The following is a 19,852-nucleotide window of genomic DNA, read 5'->3' as shown; positions in this document are numbered from 1 at the left end:
GAACAAAGTTGATGATCCTATTTGGAGGGAATTTATAGGTACTGCAGACATCATTGGCCTACAGGAGACCTGGTACACAAAGAATATACTTACCCTGGATGGCTATATTACCTATTCTCTCCCAGCAGTTACTACCACTAGAGGAAGAGCTAGGGGCGGGTTGGTAACCCTAGTGGCGGCTAATATTCATGGAACACATACGGTGAATGACCTCCGGTTCCCCCTACTGTCTGGCAGTCCAAATCGCCTGTAAAGGGGCACATAATGTTCTAATTGTAGATTTTTATAACTCCTTTGACAGAGCCATCTCAACCAGCAACTTGATAGCATTAAATTGCTTCTTAGCAGAATATAAGGAGCTGACGGAGTCTCAAAGTTTTATAATATTACTGGGGGATTTCAACATTCATGGATGCCCAGTTAAATGTCTGTCCAATGATCTATTTGCCCCCATTGAACAAGGTGATATTCATTTTGAGCACACGGATCAGGGGATCCTATTAGAAAATACCTTGGCTGAAAATGGATTAATGTTACCCACGGGGGATGAGATGGATATACCCACTTTTAAGGGAAATGGCAGTGGGTCAACTATAGATTTTATTTTTATAAGTTCAACCCTGGGGAGTAACATAGTAGGCAATTCTCCTGTTTGGTCTCACTTTAGCGATCATAACCCTGTCTTTCTATGTGTTTGAGGTGTCCTTAGTACATCTGAGAGCTCATTGAACAGGGTTGATAAACAAGATATTCGGGCAACAGACTAGGCCCGTAGGATTAAATGGTGTAAAATTATCCCTGAGGATTTCTTAAGTAACCTCTCCAATATTAGAGGGGAGGAGTTGCGGATATGTATGGATGAGGAAGCTGGGGACATAGAGGTAGTGGAGGCATATCAAAAGGTTTGTTGCCAGGTTATGTCTGATTTAACGTGTTCTGGCAAAGTTAAAGACTCAGGGACAGCCGGCTGGTTTGATCATAACTGTTCAGCAGCCAATCGTAAACTGAAGGAGGCTTTAAAAAGCAAGCCAGTCGACAGACAACGCGTGGCCCTTTTAAGGAAAGCATATAAAGTAGCAATAGAACAGAGGAGACCGGAGATCAGGGAAGATGCCTGGGCAGAATTGACGTGATAAAAAACAGTGCCAAATTTTGGACAGTGGTCAACCAATCTTACTTTGTTGACTCAAGTATTAATGCTTTAGACTGTGGCATCCAGGAAGACAAGTGGCTCACCCATTTTAAGTCAGTTTATGAATAGGTGTCTATAGGGGTTGATGGTTCAACCTCGTTGACTAGTCACCCATATACTTTAGTGGTGAATGAGGGTGAGGTGGCTGAAGCCAACAGTAAAATGACAAGCAATAAGGCCCCCGGCCCTGATGGCGTACCAGCCGTTCTTTTTAAATCCAACATAGCAATATGGTCTAAAGTTTTATCCAATGTATTCAATAGAATCTGTAAATTCGGTATCCCAACGCCCAGGTCACAATCGGTCATTGTACCTATTTTTAAAAAAGGTAATAGAGGAGACCCGGGTAATTACCGCCCAATTTCCCTTATAGATTCTGCAGTGAAGGTCCTAGGCAGAGTGGTTTTGTGTAAATTAACTGATCGGCTTGAGGAAACGAATTCTCTGTCAGCATTACAGTATGGGTTCAGAAAGGGGCGCAGTACGATAGATCAGAGCCTCACCCTCCAATTGCTGATTGGAAAGTATACCATAGCGAAGCAAGGCTGCTTATATATCGCATTTATGGACCTGTCCTCGGCCTTTGACCGAGTGAACAGGTCCAAGCTATGGGGTTTGCTCTTAAAGATGGGCATTGATGAAAACATAGTTTACTTTTTAGCCGATCTCCATAGGGACCTCACAGCCACAGTGAGATATGATCGTAAGGGGAATTGTACGGGCAAGATAGTTATAACCAACGGGGTCAGGCAAGGCTGTATTTTAGCCCCCTTATTATTTACCTTATATATCAATGAGCTGGCTAGTGTGCTAGGAGCAGTTTGTAAGGATATCCCGAGGGCAGGCAAGTTTCCTCTCCCTGCACTATTATATGCGGATGATGCCGCTCTCTTAGCGCGCACGTCAGTAGGGCTACAAAGTCTTTTAAATTCCTTTTATGAGTTTATGTCCTCCTTGGATCTTAGCGTTAATTACACCAAATCTCATGTCATGGCCGTGGGTACAAAGGGCAGGCCCAGGAAGCTGATGACACTCCACTGTAATGGAAATAAGTTATCGAGGGTAACGAGATTCCCATATCTGGGGGTGGTTTTTGATGAAAGTTCCACCTGACTCCCACAACTGTCTGAGAAAAGAAATGCTTTTGTTCGGTCTATTTTTGCAGTTCTGGGTTTTTCCCGTAAATTGGGGGTAAAAACGCTTCAGGCAGTGTTAAAGGTCTATGCCGCCAAATGTGTTTCCATAGCCATGTACGGCGCAGATCTATGGGGATTTAAGAACGCTAAGTTGTTACAGGTGGCAGAGGATACGTTTTTGAAGTCCATTTTATCAGTACCACAATCGACCTCAGGTTTTATAGTGCATCAAGAATGTGGGGTGGAATACTTAGAAGACCGATTGCCATCGCACCCCTATTAAAGTGGATTGCGGTTTGGATGAATCCGGAACTGGAGGTGAACCATGAGATTTTGAGGGACTGTCTCACCTTAGAACATTGGGAATCCATCCCCTGGCTACAATATGTAAAAAAACTTGCAGTCTCATTAGGCCGCCCAGAACTATTTGATGAGCCGTCTAAATTGGTTAAGGGAGACATGAAATGGGTCAAGACCGCATATAGGCTGCACAAAGGGATGGATAGAGAAGGCTTGAGTTGACTAAATCAACTGTGAGAGCTCATCAGTTAGTTGTTACAACAGATCATGATTTAGAACCTTATCTGAAGGTCGTTAATAATGCTAATCACAGATATTTACTAACCAAATTTAGGTTGAATAAATTCCATCTCCTTCTATCTGGGCGCCCATGTTGGACTAGGACATCAGAATTGGAATTGTGCACTTGTGATGGATTTTCGATAATGGACACTGCTCACTTTATGTTCTTTTGTGATTATTTTACGGATATCCGGCAAAAATTCATTGTACCCCTACTAAAGGATAAAGGGTTTAGACAAGTGAAACCGGCCCTATTATATCTTCAACTGCTGTCCAACACGTGGGAAATCGTTAATGTTGCTACATTTTTAACCATAGCCAGGAGACTAAGGAAAAAAATAGCTAGTCTGAGATAATATCTTTGCTTGGTCTATTTTTAGAAGTTTGTTAATAATGATTTTCTAATTGGATGATCTGTGTATGTTTTTTAAATTTCATCTTTTTAACATATGTTTTTCTTTCTGTTAACCATATTGTAATTTGATACCTCGGCCCCTCTTTTCCTGGTACTTTTGTATACTTTTTGATATGAACCGAATAAAGTATTTCTGAACTGATTACGCATGCTAAGTTCGTCACATATATATCGAACAAAGTTGGACTTCGCGACGATCCTTGCAGAACTTCACATGGGCGAGAAAAAACTGGTAAGTCGAAATCAACCATACTGCCTGACTAGGTCCGATTAGAGAGGAAAGAAGACAGAAGTGCTTTGGCCTTTCGTCCGATGCCTATGGCTGAGACACGGTTGATCAAAGTAGCATGATCAACCGTGTCAAAAGCTGCTGCTATCCCTCACAGGGTTGAGCCCATTCAAGCAGTAGAACCTCCTTAAACCAAGTACGGCCCTTGGGTGGGTGGAAAGGGGGGAGTTAGGGACAAAATAAGAAATTTACGGTACTGGATCTCGTCAGTGGCTGTTCTACACTGCGTAATGGGATTTGTAGTACCTGAGACCTTCTGTGTTTGCGAGATAGATGTGCACTGAACCAGAACATCTGTTTTTTGCGGAAACACAAAACACTTGAAATAAGGAGAAGAGGCAGTTATCAAAAGTACACTAATAGGCCTCTCATAACAATGCTTAAACATTACCTTTAGTGACCTACACAAACAGGCGCTTTCTGATAGATACTTCTGCCAGTGGATTCCTCACCTTGTGAATATCCCCTTGCGTCAGCAACATTCGGAAATTTTTTTGTAGCTTCGCGCCGATGTGGACGACGTCATAGAGGCACAGCATCGCACGCGACTCCGCTGACGTCACCGACACTACAATAGGCCCACGCCGGCGTGATGACGTCAGTTCCCTTTTTTCCGCGTCGTCGACGCTAACGGTTTCGGGGAATCTCTGTAGCCTCTTAGTAACTTTGTTGCTATTTTCTTCACTTTTCTGTTTCTCTGTGTCCTTCACGATGTCGACAAAGAAGACCGGTTTCAAGCCTTGCAGAGAGTGTGGGAAAATGATGTGAATTACCGACCCGCACGAAGATTGCATCTGGTGTCTAAGTTCGGATCATGATGTTGATGGATGTTCATCATGTCGGAAGATGAACCCAAAGGCTCTGCGAGAGAGAGAGACCAATCTTCTGGTGGCGAAGCTGAGAGGGAAAAAGTCTTCGAGGTCTCGTTCGAGAAGGGCGAGGTCGAGATCAAGGCCTCGAGCGGAGTCGTCTTCGAAGGCATCATCAGATCATGCTTCGAAGTCAAGGAAGAAGCATAAGAAAAGAAGACATGAGTCCCGACGTCACTCCGGTAGGGATTCGGACTCGAGGTCGAAGTCACCCAAGAAGGTACGTTCGAAGGTGGTTCCTCCAGAGGAAGACTTGGTTCTCTTCCAGGGGATCCTCATCAATAGTCATAAGCATTAGAATATTCCCGCCCATGCGCGGGACCCCGGAAACACTGTTATATGTGCCCCACATATATATACTTATATACAATAGCAGCCAAATCACATCAGAGCTGAAATATGCTGTGAAGAATTTCCACCATACATGAATAATGTGCATTAGAAACATGAGAAACAACACCAAAGATTGTTTAGAAACAGTTTTAATACTTAGACAGCAGTAGAAATTCTTATAACTCACTGAAAGCATAGAAAGCTCCCAGGCTGCATTGCAAACACACAGTCTAAAAAGACTGAAAAGCTAACCTGTAGCTGTATGTAATACAAAACAATAACACCGTGCCTTTAAGGCACTCATGACCCCCAGTATCCCATCATGCCTCAGGGGTGACAGGTCAGTTGTTCTTTCCGGCTCCTTCAGGAAGGATCCTGGTAACACAGCTCCACTAGTTTCTGTTTTCTGACAGAAAATTACTTCATTTTAACAACTTTTTCTACTTACTTTGACATTTTACATCTAGTCAAGTAAGAAACTGTCTTTATAAGCCAGTTTAGTGAGCATTTTCAGCTGAGAATGCCTTCACTTTTTGACAAATGTCCTTCTTGTGGCAACAAGAAAGCAAAATCAGACAACCACGACGTTTGTATCCTGTGTCTGCCTGAAGAACATGATCCAGGCACCTGTCCTCACTGCGAGCACCTGGCAGGAAGAACTCTCAAAGACAGGGAGAGAATTTGTATTTATGGCCTGGCTCACAGGTCATCCAGAGGAAGGTCTCGGGTGAAGAAGGGCTCCAAGAAGGCTAGAACATCTTCGAAAGAAAAGTCTTCACACCCTTCAGCGTCAGGCTTGGCGCTGAGGTAAGAGCCACCGGTGGGTCATTTATCTTCCAAACTACAATCGACGGCGGGCTCACCGTCGAAAAGAAGACCAGGTACGTCGACGACGTCGAAGGATCCAGCTCCGTCATCGAAATCCCCTCCGCCATCGTCAAACCGGCGACCATCGTCTTCGAGGGAGGTCATTCCTCCGTCGGCGTCAACAGGGCGACGTTCGGCGTTGAGAAATGGGACTTCGCCACCGTCAACCGGGCGACGGTCGTCGTCGAGATCCAAGGCCTCTCCGCCTTCGTCAACCCGGCGACGATCGGCGTCGAGGGAGGTCACTCCTCCGCTGTCGTCATCCAGGCGACGACCGGTGTCGAGAAGTGTGACCCCTCCGCCGTCGTCTACGAAACGACGTTCGGCGTCGAGGACCAAGACCCCTCCGCCGTCGACAACAAAACATCGATCGGCGTCGAGGAGGCAGTCTCCGTCGACGTTTCGTCGACGCTCGGTGTCGAGGGTGACCAATACCCCTCCGCCGTCGTCGCACAAACATTCGACGTCGAGAGAGAGGGATCCGTCGACGGCTGGTCATCGTCGTTCGACGTCGAGGGAGGCTCCGTCCTCGGCTGCTCATCGCCGTTCGGCGAAGAGAGACCGTAGATCTTCGCATCGATCGCCGTCGAGACATTCGATGTCGAGATTGATGGCCCCGCCGACTCCCCGAAGGCATTCAGCGTCGAGAGAAAGAAATACGACGCCAGAACGCTCCACGTCGAGACATTCAGAAAGAGCTCGATCGTCGTCGAGGAGCTCTGTGATCGTGGTTACGGAGTCAGCTTCTCGTCATTCCACTTCACAGTCTTCTGGCTCCTCAACAACATCCTCAAGATCGAGAAGTCCTGTCCTCAGATCTCCGGGAGCGTCAGCCAGATCCTTCGGCTGCAGAGGTCAAACTGTCACCCAGATGGTACAAGTCATTGGCGAGAGTCAGGGGCTACCAAGCGTATGCGCGAGTATGTCAATCCGTGTTAGAAATGGGATCCCTGGCTGGCCAGGGCTTGCGCCAAAGTCAGTCAGGGACCACCACTCCTAAGTCAGGGCAAGGGAGTTACACGCCAAGATAACCCCTGCTCACCCTCTAGGTAACGTGGCGCGAGTAGCAAGGCTAAACTTGGAGGCGATGTGAGTTAAGTATTTGCGCACGCACCCCAGCAACAACACCCAGGACCCACCACAAAGGAAACTCCACACAAGGTTATATAGAAATAGCCTTTGTATTACACCAAAACACATTAAGCACTTTTAGAACTTAGAACATAGGATGTAAATCACTGTAGCACACAACCAGTAACTACTGGTAACCAGGACCTCACTAGCACCACCTGCACTAGGAGAAAAACAACCACCTAAGTATCACAGTACCTGTAGGGGTGTAAGCACATAACACATGATGCATAAACATACATTCAGCGGTGTAAGGAAGGAAAACACATGATGCATCAACAATACATTCAGAGGTGTAAGAACAAGGCACATGATGCATAAAAACACATTCAGAGGTACAACAGAAGAACAATTGAGCCAAACTCACATAAGTCACCACCTGTGACTGTCCCTAGGCCAACTGGCCTCTCTAGGGCTAGGACGCCCTGTGTCCCAAAGTCAGGGGGCCCTAAACGTGGCAGCTGCCCACGAAGTGCTGGGCAGCTATGTGAGACAAGGCTGGGACCAACGCTGGAGCCTCGCAGGCTCTGCCCAACTGACTGTCTCCTGAGCCTCTCTGGCTCAACCAACAATAATGCGCCTGAGCCCCTCTGGGGCTCTAAGAAATTAATGTGGCCCTCAAGAGCCTCTCCGGGCCCTTAAAACAAATGGGGCGCTGCTGAGCCTCTCTCAGGGCTCAAGAACACCAAGGGGGGCGTCGTTGGAGTCCCTCCTGGACTCAAGAGAACCAGTGCCCCCGGCGTTGGAATCCCTCGTGGGGGGGGACTCGAAATACACACATGGGCCCCGGAGCCTCTCTGGGCTCCTCAACAACAGAGGCCGCCTGAGCCTCTCGTGGGCTCGAAATACCAATGCCCTGTGAGCCTCTCGGGGCTCTAGGAAATACCTCAGTGCCCCCTTCGTTGGAGCGACCCTCTGTCAACCGGGGCCGCTCTAAATAGAAAGACCCCGTCCCTGCACTCACCGGGACCGTGCTTGTGCTGCGGGGGCGCGATCCCTGCCGGCTCTTTTCTCTCAGGCAGCGCGCGGCTCCTCTTCAACACCGGAGCCCCGCCTGCACTTCCAATCGTTCTTCCTCCGCGTCGGGGCTCTCCTCTCGCTAAGGGAGCCTCGTGGACAGACACAGCTTCCTTGGCCGGGCAGGAGCGCGGGGTGGCTTCCCGTCCGCTCCCTGACGGGCTCTCTGTACTTCCGGGTGCGGGCGGGGAAGCCCTCGAGGTCGGGCCAATCCCTGCGCGGCCCCAAGATGACGCGTCGGGAGTCCCTGCAGCCGGGGACCAATCACCAAGCAGCAATCCCTTCTCCGGGGCCGCCAATGGCAGCGCGGCCCTGGGGGGATGGAGGCGGGACAGCGCCTCACAGCCGCTCCATGGGCCGGCGGCGGTGATTTTCGAGGGGTGAGCTCCCTCAGAAATTAAATCGTGAAGCGAGGTGGGCACTCTCTTGGGGCCAAAACAACGGCACCAGGTCCCTGGCGGGTGGGCACCTGCCAGGGGTACAAAATCACCAATTAAACGTGGCAATTGCCGGGACTGGCACCGGCTGTGCACAAGAGCGCTCCCCAGCGCTAGGATCAAAAATAAAGCGCTCTCAAGCGCTAAAGGCAAAGCGCTTCCAAGCGCTAGGAGGCAATTCCAGCGCTTCCCAGCGCTAGAGGACAGCACAAGTCCAGAGAAAGTCCTTGGAATGCAGCAAGGCAGGGGGGGCAAGGCTGGGCCAGGGGACAGCTCACTGGCCCTCCAGGCAGGGAGGCAGTCCAAGTGGCGGTTCCTCCTGGCCCCAGCAGCAGCAGCAGCCCCCTCAGGATCCTGGCAGAGAACAACTTCTGTGGGGACACAGCCCCATTTTTATACACCACATTCCTTTGTCTGTAGGTGCAGGGTGGGGGAGAAACCAGTCGCAGCTGGTTTTGGAGCACCCTTGATGTGCTCATCACCTCACTCTATTCACTGGCAGGGCTAGGGTCGTTAGATGCACCACAGGGGGCGGAGCCAGCATTGTGTGGGGGAAAACCCAGCCTCATTCAAGACACAGGTGCACTCCTCCCCAGCCATCAGCATGCTAATCTCCACACTCACCACCGGGCAGACCCATCATGACTCATGGAGCCTGGCATCCCAGCCAGCTCCAGCCAATCACACGCCAGCACCCTCACAGCACATGTACAGCCATGTCTAGAAGTGGCACTTCCACACTAGACACATTCATGCCGCATACATCATTTCGCAGCATTCACTCACACGAGTCCGCACATACCAGACTCGAGACTGTACACCCCACGCATCAGGAACTACCAGGGACACGTCCATTCCCCATGCATTCCTATGGGAGGGCAGGCCTATCTCACCATATGCACTCAAAGTGCGCACGCACTTTCCACTGGGACACAGTGAAAGTGCACAGAACCCAAAAATCACCATCCCTAGGTCACCATTAAAAGCAAAAAGTTTAGTGGTGAACCTGCCAGAAGGGCCAAGTCCAACAATCCACAGCACAGATCTCCTCTCCAGAGGCTGGTGGATGAAGTGGACAGGCGTAGTCCTCCCAGGCGCCAAGCAGACAAATCGCCTGTGAGAAAACCAACCAGATCCCGCTCTCCCAGCAGGGAAGATCCGGTTAGATCTTGATCTCCCAGAAGAGAAGATCCGGTCAGGTCTCGTTCACCCAGAAGAGAAGATCCGGTTAGATCTCGATCGCCCAGAAGAGAAGATCCACCCAGAAGAGATGATCCGGTCAGATCTCGCTCTCATAGAAGGGAAGAGCATCCAAGAAGATCACGTGAGAGGAGGCACGGTGCTCACCGTAGACGCCGAAGAACTCAGTCTACTTCATCTACCTCTTCTACCAGGTCTTCCAAGAGGGATTACTCTCCCACGCTGATGGATAGTCCTATTCCTAGATCCTCTCCAGTGGATGACATCGGCACTTATCTAGATGTCCTGCAAAGAGGAGCTCAGAAGCTGAGCATTGAAATGTCTGTCCCCCAGGTTGCTACGACAGTAATTTTTGAAACTTTGCACAAAAAATCTGTCTCTCTTCCACTACTGCCTTTAGTCCCGGGGATTATGGATCCTGTCAAGGACGTTTTCCTAACTCCAGCAACCATCAGAGCGGTGCCAGCTCGCGTACAGAAGAAATACAAACCAGCTTCCTCTGACCCAGTTTTTGTAAAATCTGACCCTCCAGCAGACTCTGTGATAGTGGCAGCGGCGAGGAAGACGCATGCAGTTGCTGCTTCCTCTTCAGTACCACCAGATAAGGACAGCAAATCACAGGACTCGTGGGGTCGCAAAGTTTGCAATTCAGCTGCCTCCACGCTGAAAGTCTCCAGTGCGGCCGCACTGTTGGGTAGATACGATAGAGCCTTATGGGACTCCATGGAAAGGTTCAAGTCCAAGCTGCCAAAGGAGGACCAGAAGGACTTCGAAGAAACAATGACAGAAGGATGTCTGGTGGCGAACCAGTTAAGCACAGCAGCGGACGGTGCAGTGCTTGCGGCACATTCCTACTCACATGGGGTTTGTGCCAGGAGGTCAGCTTGGCTGCACCTCACAGGGCTGAAGCCGGATGCTCAACAACGCATCCTTAATCTTCTTTTTTCGGGTTCCCCTCTCTTCGGGGAACATGCTGACGAAGAGATGACCCGTATGAAGACAGAACTGGACACAGTAAAAGCGGTGGGTTTGGAAAAGTAAAAAGAGTTCAAACGCCGCTTTAAGACCAGCAAGGGAAAAGGGGCTCAACAGAGGGTTCAAACCCCTCAGTGGTCCCAAAATAAGAACCAGGGAAAATCCCAGTTTCGAGGCAAATCCAACAGGGGTAGAGGAGGTCACCAGCAGTCCTCTACCACCACGAGAGGAGGAAAGGCTTGAGCAGTTGCTTCCTCTGGCGCCGTTGCCCACTCCAGTGGGAGAAAGTGCTTCACAACACCTGGCAGAGTGGGTCAGCATCACAAGGGATTGGTGGGTGCTGAATATACTGCGCAATGGATACATGCTACGTTTTCGTGCGCTTCCAAAGAACATTCCTCCAAAGATATCTTGCCCTCATCAGCTAAACTCTCTCCGAAGAGAGGTGAAAGTTCTGCTACAAAAAAGAGCAATAGAGGAAGTTCCTCCCTCTCAAAGGGGAAAGGGAGTCTACTCCAGATACTTTCTTGTCCCCAAAAAAGATCCGGAGGACAAGTTCAGACCCATACTCGATCTGCGTCTCCTAAACAAAGTTATCGTCAGAGAAAATTTCCGCATGTTAGCTCTTCACCAAATATGCCCACATCTTCAAGCCGGAGATTGGATGTGTTCGGTGGATCTGCAAGATGCATACTTTCACATTCCGATGGCTCTACAGCATCGCAAGTACTTGAGGTTTGTAGTGGGAAGCAAACACTACCAGTACATGGTGCTGCCCTTCGGTCTCAAGTCCGCACCACGAGTCTTTACCAAATGCATGGCAGTGGTGGCGGCTTTTCTTCACAAAAAGGGTCTCTTCATCTACCCATACCTGGACGACTGGCTCCTAAAGGGCCCGTCTCCGGTACAGGTAGCACACAATCTGCAACTTTGCCTACACCAGTTGCACAAGCTCGGTCTCCATGTAAATCTGGAGAAGTCAGTCCAGCGGCCGACACAGTCCATCCACTACCTAGGCTCCGTTCTGGACACAAAATTGGGAAAAGCGTTTCCTTCGGAGGAGAGACTTTTTTCCATGAGGCAGAAGTGTGGGAATCTATTAGAGTCTCGGCTTCCAACAGTCCGGCAGGTAGCCTCCCTGCTGGGTTCCATGGCGTCCTGCATTTTTCTCATCCCGAACGCCAGACTGAGAATGCGGCCTCTACAACAGGCTCTCGAAGACCAGTGGGACCAGGCGACAGGGCGTTGGGAAGATCGTATCACTCTTTCCTAACAGCAAAGGGTGCCATCAAATGGTGGACTCGGACGAGGAATGTGCTGGTGGGAGTGCCTTTTCACCCACCTCTACCAACCCAGTCTATAGTGACAGATGCCTCTTTGCAAGGCTGGGGAGCGCACATGGGTCCCCTTTAGATTCAGGGTCAGTGGTCTGCGCAGGAGCGGACGTACCCATCAACATGCTGGAACTCAGAGCGGTGTTTCTGGCTCTCAAAGCTTTTCTTCCAGCGATCGAATCCAACTCAATCCTAGTTCAGACGGACAATACAACCACCATGTTTTATCTGAACAAGCAAGGAGGCACGCGGTCACGCCCTCTCTCCCGGGAGGCTTAAACCATCTGGCACTGGCTTCTCTCTCGAAACCTCTCAGTGGTGGCGGTGCACCTTCCAGGCGAGTTAAACATCAAAGCAGACGCACTCAGCAGGCACTTCGAAGATCAGCCAGACTGGGTGCTAAACGACGAAGTGGTAGAAGAGCTTTTTCGTTGTTGGGGTCGTCCAGCCATAGACTTGTTCGCGGACGAAGAAAACGCAAAATGCCACGCTTTGGCATCCAGATTCCACCGGCCAGGGACGCAAGGGAATGCTCTCCTGATGGATTGGTCGGGAACATTTGCTTACGCGTTTCCTCCCCTAGCTCTGATTCCGAAGGTAGTTTCCAAGCTGCTCAGGACGGACATGGAGATGATCTTGATAGCTCCGGATTGGCCAGGGCAGTGGTGGTACCCGGACCTTCTGCATCTGTCTGTGTGTCCACACAGACGACTTCCTTGCAGACCGGACCTGTTGAGCAAGATGAACGGGAGGATACTGCATCCCAACCTCCCATCACTGAACATGACAGCATGGCTCCTGAAGTCCTGCAATATGGGCATCTGAACCTGCCTCCTGAATGTATGCACATTTTAAAGGAGGCTAAGAGACCTTCCACGAGAGCGTCTTATGCGTTCAAATGGAAACGGTTTTACATATGGTGTAGGGATCATCCCCTAGATCCTACTAAAGGGCAGGAGGAGGTAATCCTGCCATACCTCCTTTCCTTGGCAACTTCTGGTTTGAAATATGCTTCCATTAGAGTGCATCTGTCAGCCATAGTAGCGTACAGGAAATCAACTAATCAGATTTCTTTCTTTCAGGTTCCGGTGGTTAAGGACTTCCTCCAGGGGTTGAAAAGGGTGTACCCCACTGTGCGAAATCCTTCTCCTCCTTGGGAATTGAACCTGGTTCTATCCAGGTTAATGTCACCTTCTTTCGAGCCCATCCACAAGGCCTCTTTGCAACATCTCTCTTGGAAAGTAGCCTTTTTAGTGGCGATTACGTCAGCGCGCAGAGTAAGCGAGATACAAGCGCTCTTTGCGAAGGAACCATATACTGTTTTTCACCACAATAGAGTAGTCCTGAGAGCTCATCCATCCTTCTTGCCTAAGGTGGTTTCTGATTTTCATATAAATCAGTCCATTTCCCTTCCTTCGTTCTTTCCAAATCCTACGACCCCGGCTGAGCGGTCGCTGCACTCCTTGGATCTTAGGAGAGTGCTCAAGTTCTATTTGGAAAAGACCAAGGGTATCAGGAAGACGGATCAACTGTTTGTGAACTATGGTTCAATGAGAACTGGCTTTCCAGCGACCAAGAGGTCCATCTCCAGATGGATTGTCTCTTGCATTAAATTGGCCTATCAGCTTGCAGGCAGGCCTTTATTGGTATCACCCAAAGCGCATTCTACCAGAGGGAAAGCGGCCACAGTAGCTTTCTTACATGACATTCCAATGTCAGAAATATGTAAAGCTGCAACCTGGAAATCAGTTCATACCTTTACTAGGCATTACTGTCTCGAATCTGATTCCAGGGCCGATACTCAAGTAGGGCAAGCCTCCTTGAGAAATCTGTTTGGGTAGCCTATAGCCTGCTCAGGCTTGTTGATGAGATTACTGTCTTGTCATTCCTTTGCCTGCAGGGATGAGGAGAGGCTCGCTATTCTATTCTAATGCTTATGACTATTGATGAGGATCCCCTGGAAGAGAAGGATTAGTTACTTATCTGTAATCCTAGTTCTCTTCCAGGGGTATCCTCATCAAAGTCATAAGCAACCCTCCCGACTCCCCGGGCAAAGGATATTCTTTAATAAGGAGATATTGTTAACCTATTTGTTACTTGGTTTTTTCAGTCTCTGAAAAGAACTGACCTAACTGTGACCCCTGAGGCATGATGGGATACTGGGGGTCATGAATGCCTTAAAGGCACGGTGTCAGTTTTTTGTATTACATACAGCTACCGGTTAGCTTTTCAGTCTTTTTAGACTGTGTGTTTGCAATGCAGCCTGGGAGCTTTCTATGTTTTCAGTGAGTTATAAGAATTTCTACTGCTGTCTAAGCATTAAAACATTTTCTAAACAATCTTTGGTGTTGTTTCTCATGTTTCCAATGCACATTATTCATGTATGGTGGAAATTCTTCACAGCATATTTCAGCTCCGAATGTGATTTGGCTGCTATTGCATATTTTTATATATATATATATATATTCACGCTCCTGAACACCAGCAACACGAGTCACTCAAGTAGCGGGTGCTGTTTCCGCGGCGGTGTCCCGCGATAACAATATCTGCTCCAGATTCCTCAACAATACCCAGCCGGGTTAGAAGAATACAGCACTCTCTGGGTTTCAGCTCTCAGCACAGGTTTATTACAAGAACAAACGTGTTTCGGGAGCACAAACAGGGCCTACATGCCGTAGAATACTTCCTGAACAAAAAGCCACTAAAACAGGCCATGCACAATAAGATGTTGTTGGAACTTATCAATTTTTGTTTACATCATAACATCTTTCTTTTTCATGATGATATATACAGGCAGCTGTCTGGCACGGCGATGGGCTCCTGCTTTGCCCCCAGCTACGCAAATCTGTTTGTTGGCTGGTGGGAGGAGCAGGTAGCCTGGGCCCCTGAGAATGCCACATGGAACAACAAAGTGGTAGCCTGGTGCAGGTACATAGATGACCTGTTCCTAGTATGGGATGGGCCTGTGGCAGAGGCCAGTGAATATATACGAATGCTAGATAATAACAACTGCAACCTAAGATTTACGGGGGAAGTGAGTCAAGACAAGGTCAATTATCTGGACCTTCAAGTGAGTGTAAGGGATGGTTAGATCTGTACCCTACTGTATCGAAAGCCTACTGCCGGAAACAGCGTGTTGCACGCTTCCAGTAGCCACCCCCGGAGACTTATAAATAGCATCCCCTACGGGGAATTTCTCAGGCTAAGACGTAATTGCACCCTAGAGGAAGACTTTGAGAAGGCAGCCAGTGAAAGTATGGACAGATTCTCTGACAGAGGATACAAACGGAATCTTCTGCATGATGCCCTGAGTAGAGTGAGGAAACTGTCCCGGAGTTCTCTCTTTGAGAAAAAGACACGTCCAAGTACTGATGGTAAATTTCGCATGATCACACCCTATTCAGCCAACTCCTTCAGATTGAGATCTATTATGACCAAACACTGGTACATCCTAAAAACTGATCACATTGTTGGTCCTGATATACCAGCTGCCCCGCTTATAACCTTTAAAAAGGCGAGATCCCTACGTGACTACATGGTTCAGAGCCATTTAAATCCAATACGTAAGACCAAGGGAACATTGAAGGATGTCAAGGGCTTCTTCCCCTGTGGGAAGTGTAAAGCCTGCGCATCCAGCAAACGAACTTTAACATACGATGTGAGAGGCTGCAAAGGTGTAAAGAGAATAAATAAATTTATGTCCTGCCATACAGACCATGTCATTTACTGCTTGATGTGTCCTTGCCAATTGAGATATATTGGCAGCACTATTAATCCAGTGAAATTGAGGGTGCTAGAGCACATGCGGGCGATCGCTAATAGAGATTTTTCCTATCCGGTCGCCCGGCATTTTGCAATAAAGCATGATAGCAACAGGGATCTCCTGAGATTCCGCGAGGTGGCAACAAATTACAGATACTCAGGAGACTAGAGTCTCGATATATAATTGACTTAGAGCCTTAAGCATCCGGAGGTCTGAATATGGGGGAGGAGATGTCATCTCATCTGGGACAACCTTGAATACTAGTAACTGGAATGTGATGAATTCTGAAGTGTGGTGATATATACTTTGCAACAGTGACCTATTCTCGAATATGAATTGCTGAGGGAATAACTTGCACTGTTGAAATATCTATGTATTTTGTATGAGGGTTTATTAGATTGTTGTTTTTAGGTGCACCATTTGAGGTGATATATGTGGGGTTACTATAGTGCTTTGAGCATGTTGCATTATGTGATTGTCTGGACATATTCTATTATCCTAGGATTTTGGCGGCCAATATGGCTGCAATTGCCGATGCATGGCAAGATAGAAACCGTAAATGGGTATTGTTTTATATTTAGACGATAGTCGTGTGTTTGTAGCGATGTCTTGAGGTCAATGACATCGCCTCTTAGGAGAACTATGCCCAGGCAACCAGTGCACATAAGGCTCTATGCATGTTGTAGCATCATTTCATATATTTTTTTGCGTCACATTTTTGCCGATACACAGCGTGATTAATTGTGGAGAGAGATACATGATTGGATAATGTATACTGTTAACACACTCTCTTAAAGATGATATGCACATTCAGAGATGGCGCGCAAACGCGAATGTTTGTTGTAGTCCTATGTTTGTTTCAATCACCCACAGTGAGTCAATATAATGGCGCAGCGCAGCGCGTTCGAGTGTAAACACTGACGAAGGGAGTTCCTCCCGAAACGCGTTTGTTCTTGTAATAAACCTGTGCTGAGTGCTGAAACCCCGAGAGTGCTGTATTCTTCTAACCCGGCTGGGTATTGTTGAGGAATCTGGAGCAGATATATATATATATATATATATATATATATATATATATATATATATATATAAGAGTATATATATGTGGGGCACATATAATATAGTGTTTCCGGGGTCCCGCGCATGGGCGGGAATATTCTAATGTTTATGACTTTGATGAGGATACCCCTGGAAGAGAACTAGGATTACAGGTAAGTAACTAATCCATCCGGAAGGTGAGGCGTCGCCTTCGGAGTCGCAGGTTCCGGCTCCGTCTCCGGTACAATCTCCGGCGCTGTCCCCGGCCCGTGAGGATGAGGAAGAAGTTCCGGTGGGTGAGAATTCTGCGCCTGTGGAAGAGCCAAATTCGAACCACCTCAAGGCCAGCCCGAGGGTCTTCAGCTACCATTTCCGGCCCCGGGCCAAGACCCATCAGCGTTTTTGAACGCTATGTATGGTGTATTTTCAAGGGCTTGGTACCCCTCTGGTGCGCCTTCGGGTACCATGGGTCCTCTAGCCTTCAATTTAGGAGTTCCACACTCCTATGCTCCGGCTCCATTTATGCCATTCATGCCGGCTCAGGTTGTATCTGGCCTGGCCCCAAATGGGTCGCCAGGACTCCAACACGCACTACAAAAATTCAAATAAAACTATTATCCATTTCAATGCAATTTTATCAAGATATCAAATTAAATCATCGCAATTTCTCAATGTTGGTACATACATCGAAGGTTATTTTCAATATAAACAGTCACATTTGCATTACAACAATGTGTATTCAAAACATAGTTTTAAAAAATGCAATAGAAACCCAATGCATTTTGGGGCTTGAGCCCCTTCGTCAGGGGTCTGTTTGTGAAGAAAAGAAAAGAAAAGAAAAGAAAAGAAAAGAAAAGAAAGGAAACTTAGTTACTTTTGGTGCTTTTGAAGGATTCAATGTTTAAATAGCTCTTGCAGCTAGTGATGTTTAACAACTTTCTTACCTCGAATGCGAGGTGACTCGATAAATCTTATGCTGTGCAGTTTGTGGCGTAGCTACAAATAATCTAAAAGAAGGAAATTATATTAAAGGAGGAAATTATGTAAATTACTTGCTAAATTTATTTTACTGTGCGCGGAATTATTGGTGTTTACTCTACTGATTTAAATTATTGTACCTGAGCCTGGCTTGTTTGGTACATATCTGAAAAAGAAATATTTTGGTTTATAGTTACTTTTAAACGAATGCAAAGATTAGTCAGTGTCAAGAGACAGAGCAATTGTTGAACGATATACAGTGCTCACCTGCAAGTCTCTTGTTATGACGTTAAATAGCGCGGGGACACGCCAGTGGCGTCACCAGGCGCTTTACAAATGCCCTATAATAATAAATGGTTGCCCTGTGAAATATAAAAGTTCCATTGAACGTTGTAGCTTAAATTAGGGAATCTGCACGATGTTATCAATAAGCTTGCGAATAGAGTTTTTACCTGCGAGCCTTTTCGATGTTCAGTTGGTCTCGCTAGTCAGTTTTACGCGTTTAACTGCAAATACAAAAAACACGTTTAATAGCCTGTTACCAATTTTAAGTTCGGCAACATGCACGTTGCTTAATTACTACAGTGCTCTAGAGAGGGCTTGGGGCTTACCGTTTGCGCAAACGATGTTGCTCGTGGTGGCGTCTCAGGTCGGGTGTGCCGACCGGAGCTGGCTTGCTATGTTTATAGTCCCTTTTTACTTGCTTGCTCCCTGTATCTGTGCGCATGGCAATAAACAAAGGACTTATTGTCAGTTTTTACAGCCGCCATGGCTAAATGGTGACCATTTAATGTTGCTGTTGATTAGAGATAAAGCGAGGTGTTGTAATGTATTAACGCTTGAAGGGCATTCAAGTATTAGAACATATATTTTAAAAAAAGAGGCAAAAGGAAGAAAAAGAAAAAGAATAAAGGGAAAAAATTAAATAATAAATCAAACAATGATAAGTACTGCTGAACATATGTATCTTATCATTTTGTGCATTCCTACCTATTTACAATCTCACTCGAGTAGATTATGTATTTTTTAAACTCTTGTCCCGCTAGTATATTTAAATGTATCTAGAGGTGTGTTGTGTGAAGATACGTATCACTACGGATTGGAATCCCTTGAGGTTCTCGCTATGTGCATTTTTTGGTTAAGTTGAACCTATCATAGAAAGTAACTCATCTCCATTTTGTCATTTAACCCATTTGGGATCAGTGTTTGTAGCTTGCGTATCCAGAAGGCCTCTCTCTGGAGTAGGATTTTTGCATTGTCCATTCCTAGCCGCTGTGGGATAAGTTCAATAATTTGGAATCTTAGCTGGGCTATTGTGTGGCCTTCTTCCATCCAATGTTTTGCTAATGGTGAAGTGGAGTTTTTATTTCGAATCCGGCTTTTATGCTCCGAAAGCCGTAGCTTCAGTTTTCTATCTGTCTTCCCAACGTACAGTAGTCCATTCATGCCGGCTCAGACACCGCCGTGGCAATACCCGGCTCCGCCGAGGTTGTCGACGCCGATACCGACCTAGTCTGCTCCGAGTCGACCTCGAGACCGAGCCACTATGCCATCGGATTCGATACCGACGTCGGTTCCGGCTCCCTCTGAGTCGTTGGTGGATCAGACGGCATGGCGTGTGAAGGAAAGGTCCAGGAGGGAGGCTCAGCGCCTCATAGAAGAGCAGAGATATAGAGAAGCTCAATCTGAAATGGAAGAAGGTGAGCTTGAGGATGACTGTTTCGATAAACTGGCGGAGGCTAGTGGCCTGGAGTTTTCTCCAGAGTGGGAGTTACCTTCTGTGTCTGATGCCCCTTCAAAAGATGTTCAGCCTTATCACTTGGTTATGAGGAAGGCAGCGGAACTTTTGAATTTGACTCTACCTACAGTAGAATTTAAGTCCAATCTACTAACTGAGGTTCTGCATTCACCCAGTTCTGTGGTGGAACCGTTACTCCCCTTTAATGAAGCTTTAACGGAGCCTATTATGGGAGTTTGGAAAAAGCCACTTACAGCACCAGCAGTTTCCAGGAGTGTGGCAAGAAGGTACAGGGTCGCTCCTGAAGACCCTGCTTTTCTGACTTCTCATCCTTCGCCTGAAAGTTTAGTAATTCAGGCAGCTTGTTCCAAAAAGACTGTGAGTGCTTTTCCTCAAGTGCCTGGGGATAAGGATGCAAAGAAACAAGATCAGGTTGCTAAAAAGACCTTTTCTTCTGCGAGTATGGTATTAAAATCAACCAATATCACTCGCCTTATGGGGAGATATGTTCATGCTCTCATGGATACACTGCGTCTTCTGGCACCTAAGATCCCTGAT

Source organism: Lissotriton helveticus, chromosome 2_2 (assembly GCF_964261635.1).
Source record: "Lissotriton helveticus chromosome 2_2, aLisHel1.1, whole genome shotgun sequence".
Taxonomy (NCBI): Eukaryota; Metazoa; Chordata; class Amphibia; order Caudata; family Salamandridae; genus Lissotriton; species Lissotriton helveticus.
The sequence above is the reverse complement of the archived record's forward strand: the minus strand, read 5'-3'. Positions refer to the sequence as shown.